The sequence below is a fragment of the Drosophila melanogaster genome, chromosome X (genome assembly GCF_000001215.4).
Source record: "Drosophila melanogaster chromosome X".
Lineage (NCBI taxonomy): Eukaryota > Metazoa > Arthropoda > Insecta > Diptera > Drosophilidae > Drosophila > Drosophila melanogaster.
Window position 1 is genome coordinate 1,255,733 of NC_004354.4, and position 22,152 is coordinate 1,277,884.

General features: G+C 44.9%; 1 protein-coding gene across 3 annotated transcripts in view; it reads right to left on the reverse strand.

Annotated features, from left to right (window-relative positions):
* Positions 1-19,552, reverse strand: part of Atf3 (Activating transcription factor 3) — a 32,545-nt gene extending 12,993 nt beyond the window's left edge. For 2 of the 3 annotated variants that reach the window (NM_138988.4, NM_001272196.2), the window contains exons 1-2: positions 18,694-19,552; positions 4,227-4,276 (exon numbers count right to left, since the gene is read on the reverse strand). The gene's annotated coding sequence lies outside the window, so the exon portion shown is untranslated. The remainder of the gene's footprint in view (positions 1-4,226; positions 4,277-18,693) is intronic. The other variant, NM_001297840.1, reaches the window with a different exon arrangement.
* Positions 19,553-22,152: the final 2,600 nt, after the last annotated feature.

Here is a 22,152-nt window from a genome sequence, read left to right on the forward strand (position 1 = left end):
TTTGATTAATTTGCTAATTGCAGGTGGGGGATGGTGTGTGTGGATAAGCATAAACCCTTGCTTGGCCATTAACATAAAACTTTACGGATGGCCCATAGACGAGCGTTCGAGATTGGGACTACTTTCCTCCTTCGACCAACCCTGCTGAAAATGGGCCGCGTGGCGATTCAATTAATTTATTATTCACTTAAGAGCGCAACGGGCTGGCAGAGGGGGGTTATCGTAGATGACATAAAGCTGTTATAAAAATTAAGCGCACACTGTAAGGAAAAGGAAAAGCCAACTGGCTGGGAAGTTTCGCGCATTCCAAGTGCGTCCCGCTGTCGTGCCAAAAATGTCCTGACAGCGGGGTTGCGGGATGGCGGGGTGGTTGGTGGCGATGGAGAACGCGTTGCGCAAGTATTTCAGCTATAAACATTTCCGCGCACGTTTCACGCGTTCATTTTGGAAGCCACAAAGCAAGACGGACCCACGGAATAACACAAATACACAAATATTTAAACTGTTCTGCAGATACAAGATGAAGAAAATGATGAGAGGAGCACCGAATTGGGAGTACCCTTTAACCTAAAGTTTCATAGCAAACTTAGCTACAAGCTAGTGCTGATATCTTTAAGATATCTTGATATCCTTTAGAGGACTTTAGTCAGCTCAAGCAACTATTCCACGTATTCGAAAAACTAATGAATGGTTTCTCAATATTACCCCAAGTATCTTACCCGCATAGCCATCAAGTGTATCGCTGGCCATAAAACTCAAACTGTCAGCAGAGAAGTGAATAAAACGCTTCGAAAATGGAAAATTATGGAAATGAATTGGTACAGCAGGATTTCGGGGAGGATTGCGACTTGGCAAGTGAAAATATTTTGTTCTAACTCTTGGGGTTGAAAACTGCCGTGACCAATTGTATACATAACATTTTTATTGGGATATATGCTGTAGAGAGAAGAACTAGAGTTCAATCGAAATGTATATCTGTTACATACACCTCGCAGATATCTACATAGGTATCTGGGCATTTATCAGTCAGTATCTGAGGAGCGAGGCGTCATTAGTCACTGCCCTCCAGATAAGCGAATACATTGGAGTGCAGCGGAGATACGCCAGTTGCGTGGTGTGCCTGCAAGGACGTTCGCAATCTGAGCTTTCATTAAAGTTTGTGTTTTTATCAGGCTTATCAGAGGGCTGCGTGTCAAAAGATGTCTTATTGGTGGAAGGCACGGGCAAATCTTATCTGCCCCAATAAGTTGCTGATGGCTACCCTCTTAGTTCTCGACTCGCCTGTCTCCGGCTACCCTGTACGCCAGTACGCCAGTACTCCAGTACTCCAGTACGCCAGTGCCCCAGGTCTCCGGTTATTCGATGTTCGATTTGGCAGAATCTAATTAATTTCCAGAGCTAATTCACTTTGTGACAACGATGCGATTTATGTTGATTAAGGTGACATTATCGCTGCTGCTCGCCGTTTGCGTGTTCTTTTTATTTATTGTTATTTATGGCCACTCTTGGCCCCTCTTTGTGTGTGGAATTTTATCAAAGAGCGTTCTTACTTTGTTTGCCGTGTGGTTTGGTTTGTTTTTCGGCGGCTTTTCGCCTCCAAAGCGATTTAGAGCACTTTTCGCACCTTGTTCTGGGTCGGTCATCGAAAAATGGAAAAATTAAAAACAAAAAAAGAATAAGAAGACAGATACATTTGTATCTACTAGATTCTGCCGGCCGTGCGACAGCTGTCTGTGCAAAAGCAAAAGCAATATATCTGTGAAATGGAGACGGAGGCCAACACTAATCATCATCATCATCATCGTCATCATCATGTTCATGTTCATCGTCATCTTAGTGGTTTTTATGAAGGAATTCGCATTAAAAGTCTTTATTGTGTTTATTTATTGCGAACGGCAATCGAGAACGGCCAAAATGGAGACTCAGATACACAGCTACGGAGTGAATCTAATGGAAATTTCCGACTGGCGACGCTGTAACTGAAAATGCAGAGGCGTCACTCGAGGGCAGTGGCCAGCGTCAAGGGGCCGGGGGCAAGGGGCAGTTCGTGGTCAATTCCTGCACAGCTGGCAGCTGTTTAGAGTTCGAGGAAATCCCCGAATCGTGCATAAATACACAGAACTTTTTGTTAAGTTCTCTATTTGCGCGAAAAGAAAGAATGGCTGGCGCAAAGGACATTTCTGTGCAGAGTCTAATTAGATTAAACTTCATGGGTGGTTTCCAAAATCCCCGAAAGAATTTACAAATGTCCGAGCTAGGGGAGTGCCAAGAAAAGAAGCGGCAGTAAAAAGGGAATCGGAATCGCAAAGACAGGTGATAAAGGCAGGGAAGAGCGACACCAACTAGCGAACCACAAATGTGTCCCAAATGTGTTTTTTAGCCCAGCCCCAGGGGCCACGCCCATTGCACCCAGCTCACGAGGAGCAGCTGGGGTTCTTCCTTGGGGTACGAGTAAAGCCCCCCGCCCCCGTCCCAGGCACACACACACACACACACTCAAATGTGGCATGTCCTTGACACATATCCTGCCACTTGCTCAGCACGCGTGTGAGTGGAACAGCCAACGCCTTGTGGGGCTTCGCCAGCGCTTGGCCCTAATCCATTTGAACTTTCCCCCATTCCTGCGCCGTTGCCAACTCGCTCGCTCCAAGGATAATAAAGCGAATTCTCCTACTTTATGGGCCAGACGAAACTTTTGTGGCTTCGCTTTCCCTCCTTCCCGCCTTGCCGCCTTCGGCGCATGTGTGTAGTCGGAGTGCTGTAATATAATCCTAATGGAATTTACACTCAAACTTTACAATGCCTGGCAACAATGGCGAGGACACTGCGTGTCCTTTGTCCTTTGAGGACGTTGCCGGGATCTCTCTGCTGGCGAAAGGAAGCAATAGCGCCCTGGATATTGATACTTCCGAGTTGAACTAAGAAAACTTTGCGTATTATGACAGGCAAATCGAAGACCCAAATGTGGTCAATTCAAAATAAGTACGAATAGTAGTAGCATACAGCTAAAAAAAATATATATATATATATTTAATATTATCAGTAAATGAGGGGCTGGACAGAAAAAAAAGAGCGACAGCCAAACGTCAGCGAATTGTTACCGAATGTTGTCTCGCTTGAGTTGCACGGGGGAATGGCTTTTTGGATTTCGATTCAAATTTCGAAGGTCAAGTGCATTAGGGCGCAACGCAAACAGTTCGGAACGCTAGGAAAATAGAATCTCACCGCTATGGCATTTGTTGTTTTCCTGTCTTTTGGCACCCCCGCAAAAAGCTTAAGCAAAATTTGTGGGGCGGGATGCGTGCGCAAGCGTTGTAAATCGTGATTTTATTTGATTTGATTTTGAGAGCATAGCAATAGCAACCGAACGTATCCTTGGACTAACACTGGCTTAATTGTGCGTGTCAGGCGGCCACAAAGCCGCAACATGAACACATGTCCGATGTTTTCTGTTGGGTGTGTTAACAGGACCAAGCACAGAGGACCGAGGAACAAGGACCAAGACACAAGGGGTCGTTAAAAAAAGGCGGAAATACTGGCGCCGACATAATCATTCCGGCCTCCGCCCGCTTTCGTGGCTATTATGATAATTGAGTGAGCAGAAATACGAAATAGAGACAGACAGGTTAAATTGCGCGTTACTGCCAGAAAATGTGGCAGATTCCTTTCCTCCGCATTTTCTCCTTCTTGATTGATTTGCACGGCGGAAAGGGAGGGGCGGGCAAAAAAAAATGTGGGTCGCCCCCACAAGACAAGAAAAGACAGCAAACGACTCGACTCAACTCGACTGGCGCCCAATTGTCTCGAGGACCCCGAACTGAAACCCCAAAGATGCACCCTACCTACACACTCGTAGCTATATTATTTGCTTTGGCTCCACGATTTTCCCCTTTCTTTCGTCCGCACCTAGTGACGCACATTATTCAACCAGCCCCCGAACTTTGCATCCACCAATTGATTGCGTGCTGAAAATTTGTTGTCTTTGATTGATTTCGCTTGACTTGTGCGTGACGCCTGTGCGTATGCGTAATATTTTCGGTCTGCTTGTCTTTTGTTCAACACCAACAGGAGGCTGTGTGTGCCCTTTGCCCACAATCAGCTCACAAATACAAATCTATCTAGATGCATTTCACAAGGTCGGAGCAAGGCAATATATTTTTTAGAAAGCGAGAGATAATTGAATGCGCCTATTGGCTTGATCATCTCCGTTTGCTGGACTCACTTACCAATAAATGCAAGATTCGCTGGTCTGCACCACACTGAGCTCTGAGCTGAGCTGCAACGAAACAGAGAGAGGAGCTATTAGCATTGATTAGCGTCTAATGTACGATGGATTGTGCACGGGGCATGGATAGATATCAAAACAGAGCCTGGGTTCAGAGTGGATCTCCGGGCTCATCAATAATTGCGGCTTACGGCCATCTATTATGTGTGTTTACTGTGTGTAAAGACGATTGACGGTTATTGATTAGGCAAACGACGACCCCCGCTCATGCTGGATATGCGTACTACTGGTACTGGTACTGGATGTGGATGTGGATTTGCGACTGGGGTGACTATATCTATATGGCTGTGCCGTGAATCATCGCGAAAACAAAAGAAGAAACGATGCTAAAAACAAAACTCGCGTAGGTAGCGCCAATTTTTTAGGCAAACACAAATATAAATAAGCCCCGCCAAATCAAACCAAGCCAAACTAACCCAAAAACTAAGCAATCGAATGGAGCTGAGTTTCTCGACTGAGAAACACCCAGTGCTGATTGTATTGTAGTTGGATTAAATGTATGCTCAACCTGAACATCAACCACAAATCTGTTCACGATGCGCTGAAAAACGCATATACCCTGTGCTACCTGCCACAAGTAATGGGTACTCAGCCAGCAACCAGAGACAAGCAAAAGCAACTGTCCATTAATTTGGCTTAAGTCGCGGCTCAGTGGGGATTTGTTTATTTGGCTTTCGTGGCCAACAGAAATTCTCCCGGTGTGCTGAAACTTTGTATTTGGCTTGGTCTTCCAAAATCGCCTGCGGAACCGCTACTTCATTTGCATCGATTGTGTTATTTACACCGAAAATTGCATTTTCTGTTTGCACTCTTTAATGTCATTAATTTGTTTTCAAAACGAACAATGGGATGGGGATTGCGGATTGGGCTACCTGGCAACGGCAGCCGTTTCGGGTTTTTGGTTTTTGTTATTTTGTGCGAATTTTCGCGTCGAGCTCGCATTGAAATGTGCAAAAAAAAAAAAAAAAAAAAACCCCCAATTAGGTGTAATTAACAGCAATTTTGTTGCTCTGCTGGCCGAAAAGGAGTGCTCCGCAGCGAATTGAAATGCCGCTGAAAGTTTAATTGAACCCTTGGTGCCCGAAAAGGTAATGGCTGAATTGACTGGAGCGTAAAGGATCATTTACGAGTGGCCACTGATTGGGGCACATATGGGGCATTCATCGTAGCAGCTTTATTTGTGATAAGAAAAAGAAAGCTAATTTGAATCGTACAAGTTTTAGGATCTAGCATCTAACCGATCTAGATTCGAACTAACTGAGCCAGCAGCAGAGAACGCTGTTAGCATGCAGTAATTACTGAGGCTAATACCTCGTTCTCGACCGGGTGCGATCCACCAGGTTGTCGAACATAGGGGGATAAGGTGAGGCCCGCGGGAAATGGAAATGCAAATGGGCATGTGGATGTGTTTGATGGCCGCCTCATCAGCGGTAATATTCAATTCAGAGTCTTAATATCGAACACTGAATGGGAATGGAATGGGATGGAAGTGGAGATGCGATCCGATCCGATCCGATCCAATCCGATGCGATGCGCTGACCTTGACTGGATGTTGTCGATCGGGGTTCTCTTAATGAACGGGGAGGGAATCGAGCTGGAGATAGAGTCTCGAAATGGGGGGCAATTTGTGTGGCTCTAATGTCTATTCGGGGCAATTAACCAACAACGACAGCTGCTCCACAGCACACCGATTGCCGCAGTAAAATGTTAATTTTCGGCTGCGGCACACATTAAAAATTATTTAATTGAGTGATTTTAATTTAGTTTTTTTTTTCGCCGTTCGCCGTGCGCTTCCTCGCCTTTAGCCACTTGAGACTGAGTAGCCAGCCGATGCTGATTGTCTAATTTCATTAATCTAGTCGAAAAGGGGAGCGCGGAGCTGTAAGCTGCCAGCACTCAAAGTGAATGAATCGAAACGACTGGCAGAGTGCCAGTCGAACGAAACGCTCGTTTTGACCCACTGTGCGCGCTCTTTGTCAATTAGAATTTAGAATTTGACCTCTGTGCACTAGGAAGGGAATCGGAATCGGTCCATTGCGTGGGACCGAACCGAACCCGATCGGACCGTCCCACAAAAAGAAATCACACTCGAGTGCCGCGCCATCGATCGAACCAGAGCAGAAGTAATCACTTAATTAGCCTAGCCACCGGGCAAAGTGCACCTTGAGTCTTCTAGGGGGTCCCAAACTGGCGCCATGCGATATCCGTTGGCAGTCGAAACGAGGAAAGTGCCAAAAACTCAGTAAGATATTTTCGATGACCATGTCGAAGTGTCATAGGAACTGATAGCTAGCTGATCTGCGATCTCAATCTGCAGTTCACATGCGTAGGCCTACGATTATATATATAATAATATATATGCTTTCAAGCGTATAATCCAACTGTAATTAACTATTTTGAGGAACGATTTCCAGGTGTACGGAATCCCTTTGGCACAGTCCATCCCAATACTTTGTTACCTCCGGGCAGGGCTTTCAGTCGTTTTGGACCTAAACACAGTGCGCAGTGGGCGTCCGAGATGTGGTAAGACATCTCGCCCGCTGAACTATGCTGCCCTGATTTATGGACCTGGCCAGTCGGCCCTCATAATAGCATATTGGGGCGTGGCCGGGGCTTAGAGGCCCTCGACTGGGCGACCTTCGGCGACTTCTCTAAGTTCGCTTTACACGCTGGGCTTTTGGCTTTTTGTTTCTGGCTTTCGGCCTGCTATGGGCTTTGTTTTGTCGGCTTCTAATGCTTCCGGTTCCACTCCTCAGATTCAGATGTGTGTTGTAAGTTGAAGGCCTTGCCGGGCCGGGCCGATAAGATATGGACGCCGTACAACTCGCATTGATTACCCGACTTGGCCTGGCCAATTTGGTGGCAAAGTACGATGGCGACCATTAAAAAGTCATTACAAAAGCACAGCACAGCACACATGCATGTATGATTTTTAAGAATGAGGGAGGGGGGGGGGGGGTCAGTGAGACAAGTACCTGGCATAATTGCAGAGGGGCAATCAAAAGGTTTGGACCGCACACGGGAAGTTCCATGCCCAAGCCGAGTTTTGGATTTCCGCTACAAGTCGTCAACATGTCTGCCCCCTTCCGAGGCCACCCCCCCTCTCATGTAGCACCCCTCCCCCTCCCATCACCACGGTTTCGAGTGATGATCACTTAAAGGGTTCCGGATTGACTTGTACTCGTATTTGCCCATTGATAATGAACGTCAATTATCGTGTGCCCGTTTGTTTGCTTTGGCTCGGCTACGGCCCACAGGCTTTTTCATTTTTCGGTTTTCTTGTGCGGCTCCAACTTGGCTAAGTTCCCGCTGCCCCTTCTTATCGCCTGGTTTTGTGAGTCCAGACAGACGGTTACCATACCATAAGTGACTCAGTTTGGTGAACAATTGGTCAAATACTTTCCAAGCAGATGCATTTCGCACTGTCCTTAGCTGTGCAACAGTATCTAAACGTATAGTGATAAGGAGGCTTTATCACTTAACTAGCACAGTTCTTGGAAATATGCTGGCGAAGGAAAATAATGATAAGCCTATCTGTGTAAATTAACCCAATTACCGATGGCACTTGAAGATGATCTATAAATGGATTGCCATTGCTTAAAGGCACTTTTCTTTCACTCATCCAAAGCAATTATTGAGTTGTATTTTAAATATCTGCCTGGTGATACACCCAAATTAGAGAACGCCATAAATTTTCGACGCCTTGTGGCGTCTTTGATCTTTAAACAAAAGGAATTCAATAAAACTTATTTATTTGCCACCTTAGACGAGAACTCGCTGGCCACGAGATTAGATGGGAACTAGTGGCACTTGGGAAGCCATTAAATGTCCGGCGAACTATGTATGTACATATGTATATATGTACATAGATGATGTCCGGCAGCAACATTGGCCCAGTCTCAAGGCGATCTTGGCACACTTTGAGCATAAATTTGGATCCATGGCATGAGTGTGTCTGTCTATATCCAGATACTTATGTATATATGTACATATATATACACTAGATCATGAACGGTGGTGGGTGGTGGTGCGGATGGATCTTGTTGGGCGCCGCCTTTTTGTGTTGTCGCGGCTCAAATCGGGCGGCATTATTACTGTAATTGATTGATTGATTAACTTGCAGTCGGTAATTGAATTGAAAAGTGACCGCCGGGCATGTGCCGCTGCCATATGGGCGTGGCACTTGACGATCGGTCGTGTCGGCGCAGTTGTTGTAGTTCTACAACAGTTGTCGCTTCAATGTCGCCGCTTTTCAGTTGCAAATTAATGCTGACAATGCAGCAGAAATAGATACGTCGGAATTATATGTATGTACATACATACGCTGCTCTATCTCTATGTGCACATCCGATCTTGATGCGATCAATCTATCCGTAACAAAATGGAACAATCGACCGACTGTCCCAGCGGCGACTACACATTCGCAAGCACATCCAGCCGAAAGCTATAAAACAATCGTAAAAATGCGCCAAACGAAGTGATGGAAATTCATACAAAGTAGCAAAAAAAAAAATAAAATAAAATAATGGAAAAACCATAAACTGGCAGAGGAAATAGTTGAGGAATTCGTTAGGGAAAATAGCAAGGGCCTAAGCACACAAAAAATACATTTTTTACACCTACTCTGTGATGTAAGACCTTCTACGAGACTTCGTCGGTTTGCTTGGATATTTACTAAGCAGGGTATGGTTATGATTATCATTACGATTACGATTATGAGACAACAAATATTTGATTGGTCGTGGTTGCTTTTGGCCTTTTTTTTTTCGTTGGGCTGGCATGGCTTTATGATATTTTAATTTATTTTGAATAACAAATGAATAGCTTATTGTTTTAAATGGAGGTTCGAATGGGTTTGTTTCGATTGCTAATTAGCATAGCAGAAAAAAGTTGAACAAAGCTCGGAAATACAAACTAAAGTAAATAGATGTAGAAGTAGAAATATCCGAATGTGCGAGGCAAACAAACAAAAAACAGGGGAAAATGAAGATATACTAAAGAGAAACTAGTTTCGTCTAATGAATGACGGTGTGCGTGAATGGGAAGTTTCAGATAGGGATGGAAAAAAATATGCATATATATATATAAATATGTATATATATAGAAATAAAGAGAATATAGCAAATGAAATGCCAATGAACCAAAGAGGCCAAATAGCTATTTTTCTTTTATTTCTATGCCGCTCATTTGATTTGCTTTGAATAATTTATGAATGCTTTTGCCATTTGGCAAATGCAAAAAGGAGGAAAACGATTCCGCACCAAAACTTATGGCCACTGGCCATTCGAAAGTCGCCAGTCGGAAATGGGAATGGGAATGGGAATGGAAATGGGACTTGGAATGGCCGATGAAGAACTGGGCGTGGACTCGGGATTGGATTTCGACTTGGATTTGGGATTGGGTCACAGTGCTGCACTTGCAAATCCAAATCAGTCAGCGTGTCAGCAGGAAAGACTGGGTGACTAATAGAAAATCTCGCTGCTTGCTGGCGAATTTTTCTTAGTCGAGCTTAAACGAGAAATATCGACGACTCCCACCCACAATACCCACAATGCCCACCACAAGTCCCAAACACCCACACAGCCAAACACTCGGAGCAGCAAAGTGTAACGAAGTTAGAAATCCACACACAAAACAAAAAGCTTTTAACGCCCACGCCAAGGCCAGAGCTAATTTGCATATCTCGACGCGCATACGCGAAACAAAAATAAAAACCAAAACCAAACTCAAAAACACCAAATAAACGGCGAGTCTCTGTTCTACATGCCCGAAAGTACATAAATACATAAGAGGGTTTTCAAATGGAGACAGCTCAATAAACTTTGGCTGGAAGGCGCCAGCTGTGCAGGAAACCCTGAAAGTCCAGGCGTAGTTTCGGGGTCACCAAATGGATACAGGCGTATCCACTGAAAGTACGTATGTAGGTAAATTTAAATGTATATGTACATAACTCTGTATGTATTTGCATTTCTAAAGTGGCGAGTCAAATAAGCGTCGACATGTCATCGACCCATTATTTGTGATCAATAGCTAGAGATACTCTGCTACTTGGCTGTTCATGCAAAGATACTTGCCACCTTAAAGTTAGTATCTCACATGGCCACCAAGCCATATGGCAATCACGGAGAGCAACCCGTGACCCAACTCGGGGTCACCAGCGGGTCTGTGCTAAGTTTCGGGCCTCTATGCTCCGGATATCCATGCTAATGTACTCGCCCGATATGTACATATGTACAATGGGGCCACCCATGTGCGTGTGTAACTAAATACAATGCAAATTTCTTTCAACTCAATTACTCAAACGCAAGAACAACAACCGTCGAAATACATTATCACACAGACACACAACGCACATGCAAATTATATATATTTTACACCCCCATGACGTTGCAGGGGCATAATTAATTAGTTAAACGGGGCACGGAACTTGGACCGACTCGACTGTTTGCCGTCTCTCGGGTTCTGGGCTTCGAGTTCCCATTTTTTTTTCGGGCATTGTGCTAATGAGTCCATATTGTACGAAAAACAGCAGCTACAACAAAACAGCGACAGCAAACAAATATCGCACAAAATAAAACGGAAACGTGGCCAAAAGCAGGCAAACAGTGTTGCCAAATACTGTCTAACGAATCTTCCTAATTAACAAAATTCTGCCGAGTTTAGGCAGAATAACTTAAAACGGATATTTGCAGTCCATACTTTTTAATTGCACCTTGAGTATCCAAATGTACATATCTATCATTTAGAGTATTGATCATCCGCACTTTTGATTTTGACAGCCGAATGAGAAAAACAGCTTGGGTGACAACTCTGGTGGGCGAGGAGCTATTAAAATGGATTCCCGCCGGACTTCCTGGCCATATCACATTACCAGCTGCCTCGCCGCTGCCCTCTGTCTGTCCTCCTGTTTGCCAGTTTGTCTGATGGACATGACCCAAAAAACAACAACGGGGTAAGTGACCCATAAAACACGATATGCAGCAGCGAAAGTAATGACACGGAGAAAGCACGGAGAAGCGGGCCGAGAAGCCAAACCTTCGGGTTCGGGCCAAGCCCTCGCGCACACTGCATTAATATGATTAGCAGGAGGATATGGCGTACAGCGTACAGGCGCTGGGCACGAAACCCGGGGAAGAGCAGCCCAACTAATGCCATTTCCTGAACGCGCCCAATGCCCAATGTCGGTGGAAGGTCATTCTCGGGCGCCGTGGGACAGAAGTTGACCTACCATATGGCCCGGCCATCGAACAAACACACTTACTGCGCTTCGAATGCTGAAGAATAAGAAGCCAACTTCATACACCAGCTCGAAAAGAGTAACTCAGAGTGCAGCCCACGTGCTCTGAGCCAAGATGTGATGGAGGGAGGGGATGCGATTCGAGGGGCTACACTTTGGTGCACACATATGTATATCTTCTGCGTGTCTGTGTGGGTCGACTTCAAATACGCCAGCTACGGAAGTGCAGCCGCCAACGTGGCGGTTAGACCACTCACATCGTTGGAATATTTTGCAGAAAATTTGGAGATATCTCGTCCTCCGGAATGAAGCTAAATCTAGATCCAGCTGGGATCGGTGGTAGGGATATGTAGGGCCACACGGCCCGTGACTATCATTAACCGGTTTAGATTCTTTCTCCTCGTTGGCCAAAGTTGGTTGTGAGCTTCGTTTGATTAATTTCCCGATTAACCCACACCTGTGCTCGCCTCTCTTCTCAGTTACTTTTGTTGAGGAAGTTTGGCTGAACACTCAATTTCCCTATGCAAATTAACAGCCCAGCATTTTTGGAGGGGCATTTTTGTTGTCTTTTTGAATTTTTTTTCAATTTGGACCTTGAACAAGGTGATGTTGATTGCTAAGTTGCTGTTGCTAGTGCCAGTGCTAGTGCTGCCTGCTGATCGCTGCTTTTGCTATTGTTGTCGACACCTCGTTGTTGTTTTGAAGTTCAAAGTTAACGAAACGAGTCGGTAGAGAGACGCAGCCGAGGAGGAGGAAGCACGAGCGGTGCAAAGAAAACAAGAAAAGGGGCCCTCCGACCATCGACAATATAAACAACATAGGAGATGAACAAAGTGGCAGACAACACGGCGTATGCTTAATCAATCAATCGATGTGGTGGATGGCCGCAAACCAAAGGTGAGTGCAATTCTTATCTAGACTATAAAAGCGAAGAGAAATCTCTAGGCGATTATCTATGTACATATGTATGTATACCTGTTATGCCAAAGCTATTCCCAAAATGATTTAAATGTAAATTTTTCATTGAGAGATTATCGAAGTTGTGAGCAGTTGTTGTTCATTTTTTGCCGGTTTAATTTTATACTGCGCAATGATTCAACGCATCCAGATACTAATGTATGAGGGTTCCCACACAGACACACAGATACTCTTGAATCCGCGCACGAGGCGACAAATTGCCTTTTAATGTTGGCAACGCAATCAGTCGACCTTGAGGTTGCATCTTACCCCAGTTGCCTGGCCCACTCCAGCATTCATTTCCCTGCTAGCAATTTGTTTGTCAAATTTTTCTGTGTTTTAAATAAATTACGAATAATTTGCGTTTTTGTACGCCGGCAATCCGTGATACGACTCGAAAAAGGCCAGGGAAAAATGCTTGAGTTTTTCCATATTTGAAAAACCTTCAACCTCTATATGCTCTTTTAATTGTTATATAATTAACATGCGAACTGTTATTATAGTTTATTATTAATAACAATTGTTCGTCTATTCTTGGAGCATCCGACGGTTTTTGATTTCGTTTCAGTGCTTTTTTTTTGGCAATATATTTTGCTGTGTGCTGCGTTTGCCGTCTGATTTAATGGATCAAAAAGCGTAACACCGACAGACAGACAAAGCGTACCCCCTTTTTGGCCCAGTCCCCCCCCCCCTTTTCCAGTTCTACCCATCGCAGCGGAAAGTCATTAACAGCGAGCTCCGATTCGGTTTCGGATTTGGATTCGGATTCGGTCTTCTAATGAGTTTGCCAGCCATTTGTCTTGCGAATGTGGGGGATAACTAAGCTTAGCAGCTGAAAAATGTTTTCATCTTTCGGGATACATACTATGTACGTGTGTATGTACAAGTAGAACTATATAAAAGTTAAAAATGGAGTTATGAAGGGAATGTTTGGCTAATGCCATTCGGATTTCCCTTGAAAAACGTCGTTGGTTTAGTTAAAGGCTGAGTTAAAGTTGAGTCATATAAAGGAGTTGAAATTATCTTAGGAGCTATTTCAACATACAATGAATGTGTAGACTTCCTAAAAATCTGCTGATTTATGTAAATTCCTACTTGAATTTTTAGGGGATCTCCCTTTTGGGGCATTAAGGGCAAACATTTTCGAACATAGCCACGCTCACAGCTTTACAAGCTCTCTAGTCGCAGTTGATTTTTGTTTGGGTATTTGGGTTTTAATGGCCCACGCTTCGAAGTCTTTGCTTTTTCTGCGTTTCTCCTTCGCTTCTCAGAGGGCTGAAAAACACGATTATGTAGCTATTTCTCTTCCTTTTCGCTGGCGAGCGTGAGAAGCAACTAACTGATTGTTAGATTGTACGCTTGGAGCCCGACCATCTCCTCCGCCACGTCCCTGGGCACAGTTTCCAAGCGTCGTCGCATTTCAAGTTCAATTCAAATTTGAGTTTGTCGTTCCCAAAATACGTGCAACGAAAGCAAAAGTGTAGGCTTCTCCTCTGCCAGTGCCACTGTCACTTCCACTTCCACTGCCACTGTCCGTGTTTTGGGCCATTATGGTGCAGCAGAGCATGACGCTTGGTGCAGTTGAAATGACCAGAGGACAGAATGGTATGATGAAAGCGGCCCACGGCCCACAAAGACTGAATATGTATCTATTCACGGCCCATATGGGCCGTTCTATATTATGAGTGTTTTTAAAGCGAAATGATATTGTATGTATAAAGTGAACCCCTTGGACTTCTGACGTTCACCGTAGCGAGCGGGTCCTGTATATGGCGAGGGTGATACAAAGCGGTGGTGGAGTGCGTGTGCCTCGAGGGGTGCCGAAAAGGGGGTGGCATGTCAACGAATCGTAATTTATTGATCAGCGTATAAAAAAAAAGTATAGAATAGCGAGCGAACAAGTGAGCGGACAAAGTGAAATAAAATAAAAATAAAAGCGAGCGCATAAATAAATAAATAAAAGCTACAGCACATAAGAAAATAAAGAAAGAACTTGGCGTTCGTTTTCGGTCCCCTCATTATTTGTTGGCAAAAATAAATTAGAATTAGATACACACACTCGGATACGAAGATACAGCTACAGATACAGTCGGCCAAGAAATGCGTAGATACAGCGACTACACAACCAACAACGACGACACATTTCCAGTTTAGCCAAAAATCGGGGAACTGACGGGGTGGACTCTCGAATACGGTCTCACATATGGCTGCAATTAAGTAATTTTTGGAGCAACAACACGATATATAGACAAAACATGCTAGACTAGACAGACACACATAGAACGCGAGAAACTGCTTGAAAGGCTAAAAAATAGGAGAGAAATACGAAATTAAATCTAAAACGGAACGAAAATTCGACAATTAAACCGAAAAAATCGTGAAGAAGAAGGGGAGAGCCAAAACCCGACCCCACATGAAATGGTATTTGACTGGCCTGGCCTGGCCGGTGCCTCCATATAAAATATAAAATTCCCATAACAGATGTGTTCACATTGCTAGCACTGGGCTTTCTTGCAGCGAATATTTGTGTAACTAGGAGAAAAACCAAAGCCCATCGATGATTCTTATTATACCCGATCACCGAAACAGTTTGCTTTTGGTGCTTTTAATCTCATGGATTTGCCTATTGTAGTTGCTCGAACATATTAAATATGCTAATTGAGAATATTATTTATTTGCTTTCCTTTCGTTCTATTTGCTTTCGTTCTGTATGAAAGCACTATTAGAGTGACCGCATATGTATTTCCTTTCGAGTGCCGTGCACACACCGGAATATTACATACATGTTGGTCACACATTTCCTCATATGTACGTACGTGCATGATGTATGGGCCCTGTTGTTCTTGTTATTGGGCTGTTTTTACTGGAAGTAACTGCTGTTCTTATTACTTTTTACTTTTATTGTGCTTGGAAATTAAGCAGCTACAACTACAACAACAACGTGAGCACAGCACTCGAAAAGAAACAGAAAAGCAGCCGCGGAGCCAAAAACAAATTTAATGTGCTTCAAGGTTAGCTTAAAAGCAGCGACGTCGACGTCCAAAACGACGCGCACGAAACGAAAAACAAAATTAACAAAAAACATTGTACAAAAAAAGAACAACAAATGTACGCCAAAAAAGAACGCACAAGAAAATAAAAATCGTGATGAATTTTAAACAATAAATACAAACAACAAACAAATGTTCAGATAGGAATGGGGAATGCGGGGAATGGAGCGCAAAGAGAGGCGGGTGGTTGGGGCGCGGTTGAAGGGGCCAAGGAGAGGTTAGGGCAAAGGCTATACGCAAACATTTTTGGGAAAATTGGTAAATCCTTGGAATAATCGGCCCCAACTTTCCCAACGAAAGCTGTTCTGGATAGTGAAACTTGGATTGCTGATGATAGATACTCTTAACAATACGATCTTCTTATCTTAGAATCTTCGAACTCGAATCTGTGAAATAGTCTCTAACTCTAGTTATTCTAGTATTTTCTCTCTTTACTCTCCTGCTGCTTCTTTTTCGGTATCATTTGAAAAGAATTGTTATTTGTGAAGCTTTTACGGCTTCGCATTTTGGACTGTCGACAAGTTGACAAATGGCAAACCGGTTTGGCTTTTGGCCAAGCTCTAACTCCCATGCCCATCCGCTCCCATCCATCCCTCTCTCCCCAAAAGCAACTAACACTTATTTGGAACGAAGTAAATATATAAATAAATGTATAAATACTCGTTAGCAAATCAAAATGCATACGAAATTTCAACAAATATCCAAACGGGCGAAGAAAGCGCGTAGGCGAGCCGGCATCGAATCGGGAATTATATTGGGAATTGCGATTGAAAACGGGAATCGCAGCGAGGGCTAGACTCTAAGTGCGAGCATCAATTGGCTAATCAATTTGCCCAAAAGTGAATTGAACAAATTAAGCTGATTGCCAGTCGAATGCGACGAATGCGGGCCTCGCTGGTTACCACCCTTCATCCGACGATTACACGCCGGCATTTTCAGTTGCGTTCGGTTGGCTTGGGGCTACTGCGCATAGAACAACTACCTGATAGTTTCATGTACTTGGGAACAACTGGGAACAGTGCACCTGTGGAGCTGTCTGAACATCCTTATAGCAGCGTATGGAAGGGGGAATGGTCCACCTAGATTCCACCGGGTTCCATGGGGGCTTACTTGTTGATGCCATTCCCACACCTCCGTCCCTCATCAGTGCATGTTTGCTATATAGCATATATGTACATACATATAGTATTGGTCAAATCTGATGAAATGTTTACATTTGCCGCTTGCATTGCGCACTGCCAAACGAGGGGGACTCGAGGGGGTTCTCGTATTTGTATTTGCTTGCGGTGACAATTTTCATTGCTTTGGGAGCACACATGTGCTTGCATTCATACGTTTTTGTGGAAATTATTCACGAAAACGCCTGACAGTTTTGTGTCGCTCGCCGCAACTTTTGACAGCTACCTCCGCTCGCATCGAATGGATTTTGTATTCGTATTCGGGGATGGCAGCGACTGACTTGACTAGCTGAAAATTGGGATTGGGATGGCATGGATGGTACATATGTATATGCTATATGGTTGGCTGCTCGGCGGCTCCGTTTCGTTGGCTGGCAAGGCCATAAACTAAGCCCAACTCCCAGACTTCCAGCTTCAGTCCGGGGTTCATTAATGCGCACTATGTGCTTAAAACGCCATTTGGGCGTTAGCCGACTGTCTTTCCAGCTGTCTCTCTTTTGTGAACAGAAGTGGATCTCAGACACTCGGAAAAATGGCTCAAGGGCCAGAAGAAAACTGTGCATTCTTTTAGCTCTAAATGTGTTTAATTAAAAAACAAAATGCCTAATAACTTATTTCATCATTGTATGAAGTGAATACAAGATGAATACAATTAACAATAATAATACAAGGCCCATTGATTTTTTTTCAGTGATCACACATGTCCCAAACATCTTGGTTCTGTTTTTCTTTCATTTTTTTTTTCTTTTTTGGAACATTAGACCCCTCCCAGCCAGTTCCTCCTCCCCCTTTGACAGTTACTGTATCTACTGCGTCTTCGACTGTCGGCTGTTGTAGCGAACTGCCAACAATGGGCATCATTCATCGCTCATTCACTGGCACTCGCTCCGTGGCTCTGTGACTCTGTGGCACAGAGCGTGCACATTGTACGCACTGTACATGGGGCAGTCCTTTGGCACAACCCCCCATATCCAACGAGGGGGTTGCCCCAGACTGGGGTGTGGCATATTCCGCAATTCTATGGCATAAATTTGCTGGCGATAAAATGCGCAACTGGCAACACGATTTGGGATAAGTCCTTCGGATTGCGAGGCCAGAATTCCAAAGGGGTGGCGACTAGTCCGCCAGTACACCACTTGGCAGGGTGGGGCAGTAATGGCCGGGGTTGAACATAAAAAAAAACATTTATTAATGAATGCATCATGCAAGGGAGGGCGGCAAAATATTTCGCCAAATTGTCCATAAATCCAATTGGCGATGGCTGTATCTGTATCTATAGCATTTGGCTATCTGCGACTGCCTGTGCACGTGTGCGAATCTGTGTGCGCCTGCAGCACAGCAGCTGATTAATAAAAGCCAGCGAACGGATGAAAGAGGGAAAACACCTGTTAGCCCCAGTGCCTGTGTGCCTTCTTCGGTGAAATTGCTTGCACATTTTGTATTTAGCATTTGGATATTTGATTGAATATGTTTCACACTTTACCCACGCCTTATCTGGTCTACTAAAATGGGAAATAAAAACTCATGTCTGTGCTATCTATCATTCATTACAAACTAACATCTTCGGAGTTCAATCAATGAGTTGTCTTTTAGTGTGGTTATTAAGAAATGAATGATTCTACGCGCAACGAATACCTCGCTCGTATTTACTTTCATTATCAATAGAGCCAATGAATCGGTGAAATGCGAAATCCAAAACGATATGTGGGTACTTGAGTTGAGTATTCCCGACGAATGTATTCAGGTTCGTGGGGATTTCAATGGGTGTTACGTCTTCGCGAACTCCACCCTGACCAGCAAGGGACCTTTGGTCACTGTTCCCTCAATCGGGGAAACTTTTCTAGTCACGAGAGATGGCAATATCGTTTGGGGGATCGAAGACCTTGTTTGCTTGCGGTCAGTTTGCGATAGTGTGCGCAAATGTGTGAGGAAAGTCACGTACTTGGGGCAGGGTCGAGGTGGATAATTTAGGGTTCAGTGTCTCACCTGCTGGAAAATCTCTCTCTCGCTCCAAGAGCAGTTCTGCCCATCTGATTGTCGCTGGTGCGTTTCGTTGGCCTTTCGGCAGGCGGACACCTGTTTGGGCCTCCCTTGCTATCAGTTTTGAATGGGGTCTTTGCGAAAAGGGTGGGGGGACTTGTAACACTTGGTTTTGTACCACTAAAGCGTGATGCTTTTGCAAGGCATTTTGGTAGTTGTTGTTGTTGTTGTCGTTTAAAGCACTTAATGGGTTCAACACTTCAAAAAAATATTATTAAATCTCTTAGATTTTAAGGCGATATTAATTATATGTATTACTATGTACGTTTTTCTTCAATATCGCATTTAACACTTGCGTATCGCGGATTTTTTTTGGGGGGCTTAGTTTGTATTTTTAAGGGGGATTTTGTATTTTCGATTTGTGTTTTTGGTTTGTGTATTTCAGTTTTTAGTTTCCGCTGCGCATTTGTAGCGATTCAGAGTTGCTCACACGATGAATCCAACACGTTGAATAAAAGTTCGAGCGACGTTCAAATTCGCTTAAAGCCAATAAGTCAGCCAGCGGCAGCGACGTCGGCAGAGGAGCGACTGCGCCACAGTGCGATTCTAACGGCGCGAGAACGAAGAAACGGATGGCAACTGAAACGGCCAAAGGCGCGGCCGACCGACCGACCGTCGATGTGCTGTGCTTGTGCTTGTTGTTTGTGTTCTAAGTCGGAGCCGCCATAAAATCTAATAAGAACGGCAGTGCCAGTGTCAGTGGATGTGGATGTGGCTGTGCCTGTGAAACGGGGTGGAGCGGAAAAGGGTGGGTTGGTGGAGCGTCGGCTCGCTGTGGCGGCGTTGCGTTCGAGTCCGGTTGACGCGAAGCACTGCCAACCGACCGACGCGCCGTTTTGACGGCCCGACGGACCGGCGGAACGATTGGCAACGGGCTGCGGCAAACAAATAAACAAACGCACCACAAACATTGCCCAGGGGCGTTGTTACATCCACATGGTGAATGCTCAAGGGGGTATGGCCACGATATAAACTGATATATGTACACATTGCAACTACGATGAAATATTACTCAACAATTATACAGTTAAGATGAGTTATCCCTTACATCTGCAAGATACATTTGGATTGGACACCGACATCCGCCCAGCGTTCATAGATTCCACAGCAAGTGTACTAAATGTAAAACCCCTCATTATCGGACGCAACTGACTTTTGGAAGTGGAAACGGAACAGTAGCGTAGATATCCGAAAATTGAACGCGTATGTGTGCGAGTGCGAGTGTTTGGCTGCTCTACACTAGTCGGCTTTTGTCTGGAAGCAGAGCCGAAAGCAAAAGCCACAAAGCTTCGGCCAAGAAGGCAGAAGAATTTGGGTAGGTGGGGAAATTTGCGAAGCAACGACTACTTATCAAATGGTACATTTTGCCTTTGAGCCGGCGCATTGAGCAGGGAATCTTGTGACCGACCAGCCACTAAACACTAACCACCTCCCACGCCACCCATTTCACTGTCACTTGCGGAACGTTTGGAATCGGAATCGCTGTGCACACTCATGCACACTAGCATTTCAAATGCAGCGACGTCGACAGCGGCGCCGTGACCTTGAAAATGCTTATGTTCAGTCCTTCGCTCACTCTCTTTGGAGCTTAGAAGGCATGCGCAACCGACTGAGTTGCACGATCTGAAAACTGAGCTTGGCTTACACGATCGAAATAAATTTAAGGAGGCCTATAGCCACACATTTGTTAACATACTCGTATGTAATTGTTGCATAAAAGTCCACAGCTCATGGACTGTGATAAGGAAGCCACCGTTATCCGTTATCGGCTATCGGTTATCAGCTAACGGTGCATGAAAAGGTGGCAAAAGACAGACGTGACTAGCTCAACTTGGCCAAAAGGAAGAAGTGGAAGGGGTTGCAAGAAGGTGTAAGGCCATTTCTTAATATCCAATCGCCTTTGCAATGGAAATGTCCGATTGAGATTTAAGCACCGGCAAAAAACGCCGGCTACAATAGCACACGAAAACAATAACAAATGCTCAAGCTGCTGGCGAGAGAGAGAGAGAGAGAGGAAAAGAGAGAGTCCGATGGTGAGAGAGAGGGCACTGCCAACCGGCTGTGTTTATGTTTCATGTCATTCCGTTCCGTTCCTCACTCACTTTGTTTGTCCCACTCACGTTTCCACGCGACCGCCGAAAGAGCGGCGAAAAGCGAAAGCTTCGTGGCGCTTCGTGTGGACTCGTCCGCCTTCGGCCCCCTGAATGTACAGTGTGTTCTAAAAATAGAGCCTGACTCGCATCATACGCGGACCCCATTCGCCGACGATCTCGTCACCTGCTCGCCGATTGGCCAGCGGGCTCCAATAAAGCCAAAAGCAACAATAGCAAAAGCAATAGCAATAGCCACAACAGCTTTGAGAAAATACGAGTGTTGGAAGCAACACAGAAAAGTTCTATCTCGCCGTCGTCGCTGTTGGCATCTAATAGCGAATTTATAAAGGAATAAAATGAGCATTAAAAAGTGCCAAACGGCGCGGGCGAGCACATGGACGTCGGGTTGGTATTGCGGGGGTACTGGCAGGCATTGGGGTTCGGGCTCGCAACGGTGGTGCGGTGGCATATGGAAATTGATGCAGCATCTGCGCCGTCCGAAGCGTGCCAAAAATTGCCCCAATGAAAGTGCCTGGCGGAGCACAGTGGAGTTCGATCCAATAGGACTCTCTTTCGTGACCGAGCAAAACTAGGCATTAATAGCTTGTCCTTGAAATTTCCATAAAAGCGAACACATTCATAAATTTTACATTTGTTTCTACCAAGCCCATCCACACTGCTGCTAGTCACTTGCGCGCCATAGTACCCACCGGCCTCCGAGTGGACCGCACTTGTATGTACGTCCATACATATACATGCATATGTAGCTTTCCCACACCGAGTGGGCACAGCGAAGATTACAAGCGACGTTTCTGTGGCCGCTGTGCGCCTGTTCGCACCTCGCAACTGCAGTGGGAGAAGCTCAGCCATGTGCGTGTGTGGGTGTGCAGTCGGGCTTGGGGTTGGGGTTAGGTTCCCCGCTCATCCAACTCTCCCTGGACGACAATTTGAGTTGTCAGTTGTTGCTGCACTCGCATTTACAGCCAAAGCTTTGCCTTAATGAATTACTGAATTGTGTTATGTAAGGGAACAAGGAACGGGCCTTCTCGGGGAATCGACCCGGGTAACACCCAGTACATCCTCCGATAGGTCCAGTGAATCCCTTTCTGGGGTTCGTGTAGAGCAGAGGTTAATCACTTCCAGCGACTATTTCTGTGCGCTCTCTTCATTTGTATATATGTATGTACAAATGTAAATGCAAAATAGAATTAATCATTGCACACTAACAAAACCCATAAAAAATCAACTTAACAGCAATTAAGAGTGTCTAGGTCGCTGGGTCGTCTTGCTGATACCCAACACTCAAGTGGGT